General features: G+C 42.7%; 1 long non-coding RNA gene across 1 annotated transcript; it reads left to right on the top strand.

The window, feature by feature from the left end:
- Positions 1-601: 601 nt before the first annotated feature.
- LOC138742829 (uncharacterized) lies at positions 602-10,885 on the top strand. The gene is made up of 3 exons (XR_011344438.1): positions 602-724; positions 7,123-7,202; positions 10,823-10,885. It is a non-coding gene; the product is annotated as an uncharacterized lncRNA (long non-coding RNA).
- Positions 10,886-11,667: the final 782 nt, after the last annotated feature.

The following is an 11,667-nucleotide window of genomic DNA, read 5'->3' as shown; positions in this document are numbered from 1 at the left end:
TGAGAAATTATACATTGCATGCCAATTTCATGGAATTTAATCAAAGGTGGGGAATGAATGTTACACAATTACAAATGAAGTTAATTTTTCTCGTTGATTTGTTTGCAAAGCATATAACAATATTTAAATTTCCATTAGTAGCAAGTAAACTTGTATATTTATACTTGCTTTTCAGTCATAAATTGTAGCTTAAGCTCCAGTGCAGATAACGTCCAGGCCAGTACCTCACCCAAACTCACCAGGTGTGAATGAGAGGAGTGCTTTGGCCAAGCAACATTGGACTCAGTATTGAATGGTGTCATGTCCTCTGAGAATATAGTGAGAAACCCTTGCCCATACAACTTGAAAATCTTTGACAGATGGCAAGGTCCTATCCTCAGCGCGAGCTGCTGTATGTTCGTGACCATCCGTTTATATTTACTAATTGCCTCTAACATTTAAATGCTGTGAAGCTTTTAAACATATGATGAAACTTTTTTTTTAAAGATCATGTAACTATTGTAAATCGTTAAAAACATTAAAATAAACTAAAATAACTTTGAAACCAAAAAGCCTTACTTCCTTTTCGCCTCTTAATTTGCAGTCCTCCAATTGCCACTCAGGCCAGCAACAGGTCTAATCTGAGATGAGTCCTTGGTGTAAATGCTAGGCTGTCTCCACAAGACTTGGCTCTGACACTGGATACCTTATAGAAGAACAAATAGAGAAGATTTTGAATCTGCAGGTAAGGCTAAGATTTCTGCTTTTGATAGCTCATTCGCAGAAGGCATAGATTTACTTCCTTATAAATGGATAATTGTCAATTATTTCATTTGGAATCTGTTATGTGCAGAATAGGTTCGACGAGTTCAGAGAGAATCAAGGCTGGACACATGTTATTAACCAACAGTGGTCTTTATTTACGCACTTTGCCCTGAAAATGGACATGTCCTAGGAGGGACTTGTTAAACTAGAAAATCTGCAGATGCCGGAGAGTAGTGCAATACAGAAAAATGCTGGAGAAACACAGCAGGTCACACAGCCTCCATAGGAAGTAAAAGGCAATCAACATTTTGGATCAGTCAGGGTGTTGCATGATCTGCTGAAGGCACTTTCAAGCAGGGAAAACACCAGCCTGTAAAGGCAGAGGTCCTTCACCTTTATGGCCAAAGACGTATTTTCCTGAATGCGCCATGGCTGGCTCCAAGGTGCTGATTCCAACCCTTCTCGGGGAAGGATAATCGGCGGAGCACTGCACTCCGCCGCCTGACCTGAATGTACAGCCGCTGCAAGTGGCTAGTTATGGGTGGGCTGATAATGTCATCAGCCTGCGACCCATCTTCACACTCACCCCTCTCCCTCCAAGGCAGGGGCGGCGGGCGGGCACCAGCAGGGAAGCAAGAGCCATCAGCTGGCGCTGTTGGGGCAGCAGGAGCTGACAGGGCAGCGGGGGCCAGTGGGGACCAGCGGGGCAGAGGGACGGGTCAGGGCAGTGGAAGCCATCAGCAGGGGCTGGTGGGGCAGCGGGAGTTATTATTGGGGGCCGACAGGGCAGTGGGAGTCATCAGGGGGTGGCTGGTGCGATGGAGACAGCCACACTGGGCCGCTCTCTGTGGCTCAAAACACAGCAGAGCAATCGCCGTCTTCCCTACTCATAATCCCCCATGCAGCTAAAACTGTTCTGGGAACCACAGAGCGGTTCCAGCTGGGTGGTGGATTATGGGTAGGGAAGACAGCCATTGCTCTGCTACATTTTTATGACAGTTGACGCTAGAGCATTAGCCGCCCCTCCTTCATCAGCTCCGGAGGGTGCTACAAGGCGCGCCTCTCGATATGAATGGGACACTGGACCAGCCTTTTAGGGCTGCTGTCTGCAAGGTAAGTTTTAAGTTCTTGAAGCCGGCCTCCAGGCATGAAATGGCCTTGAGTTTCTCCAGCAATTTTGTGTATTGTATTTCAATACTTGTTGGCTGGATTGCCAACTGTACCATGCACCATGGTGCCATCTTTTGTTCCTCTGTAAGACAATGAAAAAGGCAGCAGTACATAAAAAAAAATAGAGGAACTTTTATTACATTTTTTAAAAGAATATCAGTAAATAAATCTCAAAACAAGCTTGTAAAATAGACTACATTTGTGGATTTTTCTGCCTCAAGAATCGAACATGATGTTTGCATCTTCCTTCAGGGGATAATTAACACCAAGTCTCCATTATCTGAATACTGAGTGTTCCACTGAGCTCTGGTCCCTGAAGTTACTATCGGTACCAAAAAAAATGAGTGAAAGCAATCTGCAATCGCATCTTTAATTAATGCTTTTTGGGCTTAGGAATATTTGTCTAAATGAAGGTATCAGATGATCAGAATTTATTTTAATTGCAGCAAGACAGTTGAAGGTAACAGATTAATATACCGGGCAGTGGTAAGAACAGGAGCAAACAATGAGACGTTGACCTGAAACATTAGGCCCTTTCATGCAAAGAAAGAACCCAACTGTAAAGGCTGAGGTTCTTTCTCCCCCTCTACATTGGAGACTTGCTTCCTGCAATGAGCCAAATCCAAGGCGCCAAATCCAAACCCTCTTGAGGAAGGATAATTGGCAGAGTGCTGCACTCTGCTGCCTCACGTGAACGTACGGCCGGCTGGTTAGGGGTGGGCTGATGATGCCATCGATCCCTGACCCATCTCCCCATTCACTCCTCTCCCTCCATGATCCCCTCAGGGCAGGCGCGGCCGGCAGGGGCCATTGTGGCAGGCGCGGCCGGCAGGGGCCATTGTGGCAGGCGCGGCCGGCAGGGGCCATTGTGGCAGGCGCGGCCGGCAGGGGCCATTGTGGCAGGCGCGGCCGGCAGGGGCCATTGTGGCAGGCGCGGCCGGCAGGGGCCATTGTGGCAGACGCGGCCGGCAGGGGCCATTGTGGCAGGCGCGGCCGGCAGGGGCCATTGTGGCAGGCGCGGCCGGCAGGGGCCATTGTGGCAGGGGCGGCCGGCAGGGGCCATTGTGGCAGGGGCCAGCCGTTGTGGGCTGATGAAGGGGTCCAGCCAGAAATGTTGGTTATGTACATTGTTTAACCTGCTGAGTTTTTACTTAAACCATGGTGTCTGCAGACTTTTGTGTTTTGCTTCTAGCACCTTTGCTATTTGATTTTCACCGCACATCCCAGTCTGTGTGGCAATAGCCACTTTATGCTTTGATAAACTCTCTAGCATTAAACAGGTCTCGCACACCCTGCACACAGAATCTTTCAGCTGCTCCCAATGGGGCAGTGGGGAAGGAGGATCAGAGCTAGCACCACCAGGCTGAGGAACAGCTTCTTCCCACGGACAGTGAGAATGCTGAACAACCAAAGGAACAGATCTCACTAACCATCTGAGACTCTCATTTGTACAAAACAATATTTATTTATTTTATTTTTATAGGTAAAATGCTTGTCCTGCATATGTATTATTTGTCAGTGCGTGTGTGTTATGTCTGGTTGTGTGTCTCCATATTTTTGCTCTGAAGACCTGAGAACCCTGTTTCGTCGGGTTGCAATTGTACAATCAGATGACAATAAGCTTGACTTGACTTGCGGTCTCACTGAGGCCACTTGACTCTTTCTGATGTGCAAGGAGATCTGTCGGCATCTGAGGTAAGGTGCGGTGAGTGGTGTGAGTAACCATGGAGTTCTGCACAGAACACCAATCCCAGTACCCCAGCACAAACCAACAGCGATGCTGACCTTGGATGTTTGTCAGTCAACACTTGTATTATTAATCTAAGATTAACTTCCCTGTGCCAACTCTTTCTGAAGTTTTGAGGCTCCCTGATGAGTGCAATGAAGGAGAGGAAAGGTTGGTAGTTTAACTTTCAACTAGAGAAAATTAACCATGTCTTGCTCCCTCAAGGTGTAACTGCAATAGAGAGTTCTCCTTGAGATATAATTCTGTTTTGCGTTCTCATAATATCTTCAGAAATGAACTACCCTTTATCACTCTAATCCTGGTTTTCCAGGACATTCTCATAATTATTCACTCCAGCTGTTCATTGGCAGCTGTTTAGTTTAATAACATCATTTTTTTTGCACTTTAATCACATGTGAATTCTTTGATTACAAATTTAAAACTATGGAGCACAGGGACAAATAAAGGTTGGGGGGGGAGTGGGGAGTGAGTTTGTCCCAAACATTATGGAGGGCACTCTACATGCTGCCTTAATCCTTTGGCTTGGCTTCGCGGACGAAGATTTAAGGAGGGGTAAAGTCCACGTCAGCTGCAGGCTTGTTTGTGGCTGACAAGTCCGATGCGGGACAGGCAGACACGGTTGCAGCGGTTGCAGGGGAAAGTTGGTTGGGGTTGGGTGTTGGGTTTTTCCTCCTTTGTCTTTTGTCATTGTGGTGGGCTCTGCGGTCTTCTTCAAAGGAGGTTGCTGCCCGCTGAACTGTGAGGCGCCAAGATGCACGGTTTGAGGCGAGATCAGCCCACTGGCAGTGGTCAATGTGGCAGGCACCAAGAGATTTCTTTAGGCAGTCCTTGTACCTCTTCTTTGGTGCACCTCTGTCTTGGTGGCCAGTGGAGAGCTCGCCATAGAACACGATCTTGGGAAGGTGATGGTCCTCCATTCTGAAAACATGACCTACCCAGCACAGGTTGATCTTCAGCCTTAATAACTGGGCATTAAATCTCATCTCTACGTATGAAGAGGTCTGAAGCCGAGTAATCCGAAATATGAGCATCAACGAGCATGTTATTAGAGAATAAATTCCACTTGATGACATTGTCAGTGACACTTTCCATCACTTTGGCAATGATTGATCCTGGAGTGGATTCATGCTTATTATAAACTTTTCAGTATCAAGAGCAACTCCAGGAAATGGCTAGGTTGGAATCTGATGATTTCTGCAATCTTCCAAGCACATTTGGCCTAAATTTCACCAAGTGGAAATTGCACCAAATTCTACCCCCTCACCGTGGGATCAGATCTAAGTGAAACAGTTGGGTCTGCTCCAGCACTTATTATACCTTCCTTCCCTTTGATCTACACTACTGTCATTTCCTGCAGTGGCAAGTATGGCAATATTTCTGGCCCACTTCAGAGCCTGACATCAAACTTTCACCGGCCTTGCAAAGAGCCCCTTCAAAGCATAAATGGAAATGCTGAAGGATATTTTTCATTTATTTTGACTTTAGGTGATATCAAGAACAGTTGAGAGAATTGGATACAGCAAAATTGATGGGACCAAACAAATCACAGCTGTAGTGCTGAAGACCTGCACGTCTGAATGAATTTTACCTCGAGCAAAGCTGTTCCAATTTTGTACGACATTGAGCAATGTGGAAAACTGACATGTTTGCAATAAGCATGATTCCAGTTCAGCAAATTACTGGCTAAACAGTCCAGGATCAATCATTGCCAAAATGAAAAAGGTGTCATTGACAATGTCATCAAGTGGCATTTATTCTCTTATAACATGTTCAATGATGCTCAGTTTGGGTTTCTGCAGGATCACCTAGCTTCATACATTTAGTCCAAATGTCATTTTAAATTCTAGAGATGAGATTGAATGCCTACATTAATTTTCTTTTTAATTTAGACAAACAGCACAGTAACAGGCCGTTTTGGTCCACAAGTCCATGCCACCCCATTAACCTACACCTCCCAGTACATTTTGAATGGTGCGAGAAAACCAGAGCCTCCAGAGAAAACCCACGCAGACACGAGGAGAACATACAAGCTTCTTATAGACATTGTAGAATTTGAACCCTGGTCCGGTCCCGATTGCGCTAACTACTAGGTTAACCATGCCGCCCTAAGGTAGCATATAGAACATAGAACATTGCAGCACAGTGCTCTTCAGCCCACGATGTTGTGCTGACCCTTATATGATTACCAAATTTTTTAAAACTTAAACCGTCCCTAATTCATAACCCTCTATTTTGCTTTCATTCATGCACCTGTCTAAGAGTCTTTATTGTCCCGGGCTCCACTACCACTCCTGGCAATTCATTCCAGGCAGCCAAAACTCTCTGGGTAAAGAAAAAAACTTACCTTGAGATCTCTCTTAAAGTCTCTTTCCATCACTTTGTACAGATTCCCTCTGGTGTTGGCACCTTTTTTCACAGGGCAGGAGTAGCAGACAGTCTACCTTATCTATGCCTGTTAATACTCTATTAAGTCACCTCTCATCCTTTGCTCCAAAGAGAAAAGTCCTAGCACTGCTAACCTTGCCTCATAAGCCATATTTTCCAATCTAGGCAACATCCTGGTAAATCCCCTCTGCACCCTCTCCATCGTTTCCACATCCTGTAATGAGGTGACCAAAGGACTCAAATATAGCCAACGTTTCTGGGCATCAGTGGGCAAACAATCCAATGAGTAGTACCTTGCCTTACACAAAGGAAGAGGATAATGCCTGCCCAAAATCTATCATCACAGTCACAGATCAGCCCAGCAGTAGTCCGTTAGGACATTCGCCTTGGATTGGTCATCTTCATCTGCTTCATCAAGAGATTTCCTTTGATCAAATGGGGATGTTTTCTGATGATTGCATAATTCCATTCAAAGTGCTTCAGCAAATGAATCAGTCTATGCTTACAACATGCATCAAGATTTGTACAAAATTCAGGTATGGACTGAATAGGTTGAAAATTATATTCACGGGTCAAAAATGCCATCCCCAAGAGAGATTCTTACCACCTACCTTGACATCCAATTTTATCACCAATATCAACTCACCAATCGTGAACGTGTAGTGATACATGTATGGACTTGGGCATTTGTGAAGTGTCAATAACAACCAGGTATCAGTTAACATCACCCTGTGGCTCTTGCCCATTTCACCCCAGCAAACCTCACATGGAATGTAAAGCTTTACCAGAGCTTCATTTCAAGTCAAAGACTGAATTTTTTGATGATTTCTTTTAACATATCCATCATAATTAACTAAATTTTACTTAAAAGGTAAAACTGATTCAAGTGAGCTAAACTATCTACAAAGTACTAAAAGCAGTAAACTGAAGTTAAATGTAAAACACAAGCATCCGAAGACATCATGGTTGAAGTAAAAACACAACTCTGAAGACACTCAGCTGGTCGAACAGTGTACTTTAATGCAGCAACTGAAGTTAAATTTTCTGAAAGATTGTGCACCTTTGCCACTCCACAGGCTGAGAATCGCCACTGATTATGTTGCCTGAGACCTACTCATCACTGAATCTTCACTGAGGGACAACATCCAACTTCCAGGTATATCAGAATGGAAAGACAGCAGTTTCCGACACTTGTTGAATCTCTGTCTTGCAGAGAAGATCAATGTTATTTAAAGACTCCCTATCTTTCAAACAGTCAAAAATAAGTTAATTTGTCAGCTCATCAGAAGCAATTCTTCAATTGTAATTAGATAAAAGATTTTTTTTCTGAAATCACAAGTAATTTGAATATACTGCAACTGGAAGTTATTTAATTTACTCTTTTCAATTGCTATTAACATTATGAGAAATACTGCTGGCTTAAAGGGTCTAATTAAAGGGTTTAAGCAGTCAGAGAAATATAAAACAGTGAATCATAGACTAGACTTTAAATTAGGAGAAAAAGATAACAATATGTCAAACGTTATGTAGCAACAATTTGTATTTTTATTGTGCCTTTAACATACAAAAATAATCCAAGATGCCCTATTATGAAATAACTTCTGGCACCAAGTTATACAAGGAGATATTAAGGGAGAGGATCAGAGGCTTGATCAAAGGAACAGGGTGAGGGAGAGGTGGGAACTTTTTAAATTGCTTTCCTAACAGCTGTCAAAAGTGTCTCTTGACAAGATCATAAAACGAAGGAGCAGGAATAGGCTAATTCAGCCTATCTAGTCTGCCCCACCCCTCTATTCAATCACAAGGTGATCCATTTTTCCATTCCACCCCACTGTCCGGCCTTCTCCCCCTAGCCTTTGTAGATTCTGTCTAATCAAGAACCTATCAATCTCTGCCTTAAATACACCAATGACCCAACCTCCACAACTGCCTGTGGCATCAAATTCCACAGATTCACCACCGTCTGGCTAAAGAAATTCCTCCTCATTTCTGCTCTAAGCGGATGCCCTTCAATCCTGAAGCTGAGCACTCTTGTCCTAGATCCTCCCACCATGGGAAACAACCTTCCTACATCTACTCTGTTCATGTCTTTCAACGTTCACAATATTTCAGTGAGATCCACCCTCTTTCTCCTAAATTCCAATGAGTATAGGCCAAGAGCTGACAAACATTCCTCTCATGATAACGTTTTAATTCCTTGAATCATCCTTGTGAACCTCCTCTGAACCCTCTCTGACATCAACCCAGCCTCTCTTAAATGAAGAGCCCAAAACTGCTCACAATGCTCCAAAGCCTTAACATTCCTGTCTCATGTCTATTCCTCGTGAAATGAATGCCAGCATTGCATTTGCTTTCTTCACCACTGACTCAACTGTACCTTTACCTTCAGGCTATCCTGCACAATGAGTCCCAGGTCCCTTGCATTTAGGAATTTTCAAATCTCTCCCCATTTAAAAAATAGTCAGCCCATTTATTTCTTCTACCAAAATTCATGACCATACCTTCCCATTCCTTTAATCTGTCAAAGTCCATCTGCAGCATCCCAGTTTCTTCAATACGACCTGCTCCTCCATCTACCTTTGTATTATCTGCAAAACTGGTCACAAAGCAATTCATTCTATCACTTAAGTCACTGACATACAAGTGGAGAAGCTTGTAAAATCAAATTAACTTGAGGCACAGAAATTCAAGAGAAATTAAATTGATCCACCTCAAAAAGAAATGTAGAAAACATTCAGGAATTAGATTCATACCTCTAAGATCTTGGGCTATTCTGACTAATTTTGTTTCACTGCCAGAATTGTTTCTGTTCCCTAATGAATGAGGAATGAATTCAAATTTGGAATAACTTTGAAGTTCTGCTCATAGAGAAGTGACCTTAAGATGTTGCACAGGATTGCAACACAGTAATGAACATCGAACAGCCCTGCATAACTGTGGATGTTAGCTGTGCAGGCTTCATAAGGCTTCTTCTCCCTAGATGATTTAGAGATTAAATCACTTCCCATAAAATCAGTAATGAAAGCCAGATGTCATTTCAATGTGATATATCTCAGGGAATCTCATCTTGTCTAAAGCATCTGCTTTTGAGAAACTTCACTGTTTGCCTGAAAAGACTGGTTTCATCTGATTAACTTGTGAAAACAATTAATGAGGTTACGGACAACAAGATGGTGTGGTGTTATTTATTTTTTGATGTTTTATGCTTGAAAATTATTTTTACGGTGAGTTAAGGATAAACAATCTTGCCTTGACCTTCAGGGAATCCTGTTGTCCATGCAACATATGTAATCTAAGAAAATGTGCAAGGATTATTTAATTTTGAGTGGAGGATCATTGTTGTAACCTTCAGTTTTCTCCAGTCAGGTCCCTCCCACCAATGGCCCAAATAACCATTATTTATGTGCAACATTAAAAGTTAATGTTGTACAACTAGGGCCAATTCACCAATCAGCTGGCATTCATATCTTAAGCAAAGAATTTTGAATACAGCTTCATTCAGAGATAGAATATAACAAAATTAACATTTTTGATCATTTATCTTTCTGCAGAAAAAAAAATATTGTAAATGTTGTTAATGAAAGAAGACCCTCAATCCATTTTCTCTGTAGAAGCTGTCCATGCTTTTCAGTGTTCTTTTTTTTTGTTTTTAATCAAAGTGGGCTGCTTTTGAAATTTTGTTCTTTTATTCCCACTTATCAAGATTTACCATTAATTTTTTCAACTTTCTCTTCCAAATAATTGTCTACTTCCATTCTAAGTTGATTAAACCCACCAGCCATGTTGTCCTCCCATTTAAAGTAACCTGACTGAGATATGAATGGCTGATGAGCAAATCCTCCATAACTAAGTTCCCATGCAATAGCGTGGATCTCTCAGTAGCCACAAATTTCAATTCCCCACCCCATTCCCTTGCTAACATGTCTGTCCATGGTCTCATGCACTGCCAGACTGAGACCACCTGCAAATTGAAGGAACACATCTAATTTTCTATCTGGGCACCCTCCAACCGGATGTCATCAATATTGACTTCTCCGGGTTCTTTTGTAACACCACCCCCACACCCCCCCCCCAATATTTTTCCCCCTGTCTCCTTTCCTCTCATTTTTTTCTCTCTCTCTCCTCCCTTTCCCTCTGTCTCCTTTCACAGTCAAAATCAATTTTCACCTTTCCTTTTATCTTATTTACACCTTTTGGCCATTGTTCTGTACTCCTCTCCTTCCTATTCTTCCCTCTTTCTTTCTCCAGCTTTTAATTCAGATGCTTTACTGTTTTCACTCATGCCTTGAAGAAGGGCTCAGACCTGAGACATCATTAATATATCTTTACCTCCTCTGTACGCTGTGAGACCAGCTGAGTTCCTCCTGCATTTCTGTGTTTTGACTACAATCACAGCATCTGACAACTTTTGTTTTTCATCCCAGAATACTGGTGCGTTAGTGACCCTATTTGAGTGTATCCATCCCGATACTCAGTTTATCTGTGTCTTACCACTGGAATAAGTATCAAGTCCACATAGGAGGTCAGAAGTAAATATGTCCATTGTCTTCCAGGCAATTTAGCCTTTGTTTTTTTTGGTGTTAGCTCCCACCACTCCCACTTGCTGCAGCTATCTTCAGGAACTGCCCACAGCCTCACCATTGCTTGTAAGTCTGACACCAACCTTTTAATCTAATTGTGTCTATGACCTTCCTCACTCCTACCACTGACCCTAGCTTTACCACCTCTGATGCTAAGATCTAACCTCCAGCTTGTCTTTGACTTCCCTATCTCCAGGCATAAGTGTGAAGGTTGGAGGTGATTCGGGAGCAAAGAGAAGATTGCTAACAATTGTCAATGGAACAACCAGCAAAAGGTGGGCATAATTTTTTTCAAAGCATCTACTTCTGTTAAAACATTCCTTCTATGAAAAAAATCCAATATCTTATTAAAGTTTGAGTAAAATCCCTCAGACTTTTGAATAGTTCTTTCAAATCTCATCTCCTTTCCAATTAGCTGAAGGAGCTCATGCCAAAAAAAAATTGCATGCTGCCTGTTTAGCCAGATTAAAATGTTTGTGCACAGGGGTCAATGAACCTTTTGTCTGGGGGCTTATTACTGGAAAATTCAATATTATGAGGCTCAAGATTTGTGCTCTACTGAACAGGTCTTCCAGGATAAATCACCTTTCCCGTGTACCCTCCGCCTCTGTCGAGCACACAAAGTAATAGGGTAAGTCCATGGCTGGGGTTAGCAGGTTTGGTCCATCAGGAAAGAGGTAAGGAAATGGGAAGATGTGTCCAGGATTGATTGTGTTACTACTGCCATGATCAGAATAGGTCAATATACAAAAGCGCTGAAGAAATTCAGCAGGCTTATGCACATCAAGTTGCACACAAATCTGTTATATTACTCAATCAATCACAAGGTTTCTTTCACATGATTGCTTTCTGTCAGGTTGCAGGACCAGAAATGTGGAAAAGATTCATTTTCAATCTCCTTGGCCAGAGTCGTGACTCTGAGGTTAAATATGGAACCACGTGCCCCGGTAGAGATCAATTAAGATGACTGATTATTTCCACCCATAGATGCTCTCTTACCTAATGAGTGCATTCAATAATTCTGTGATATATTTGTGATTT

This window comes from Narcine bancroftii, chromosome 9 (genome assembly GCF_036971445.1).
Source record: "Narcine bancroftii isolate sNarBan1 chromosome 9, sNarBan1.hap1, whole genome shotgun sequence".
In the NCBI taxonomy this organism is placed as follows: Eukaryota; Metazoa; Chordata; class Chondrichthyes; order Torpediniformes; family Narcinidae; genus Narcine; species Narcine bancroftii.
The sequence above is the reverse complement of the archived record's forward strand: the minus strand, read 5'-3'. Positions and strand labels throughout refer to the sequence as shown.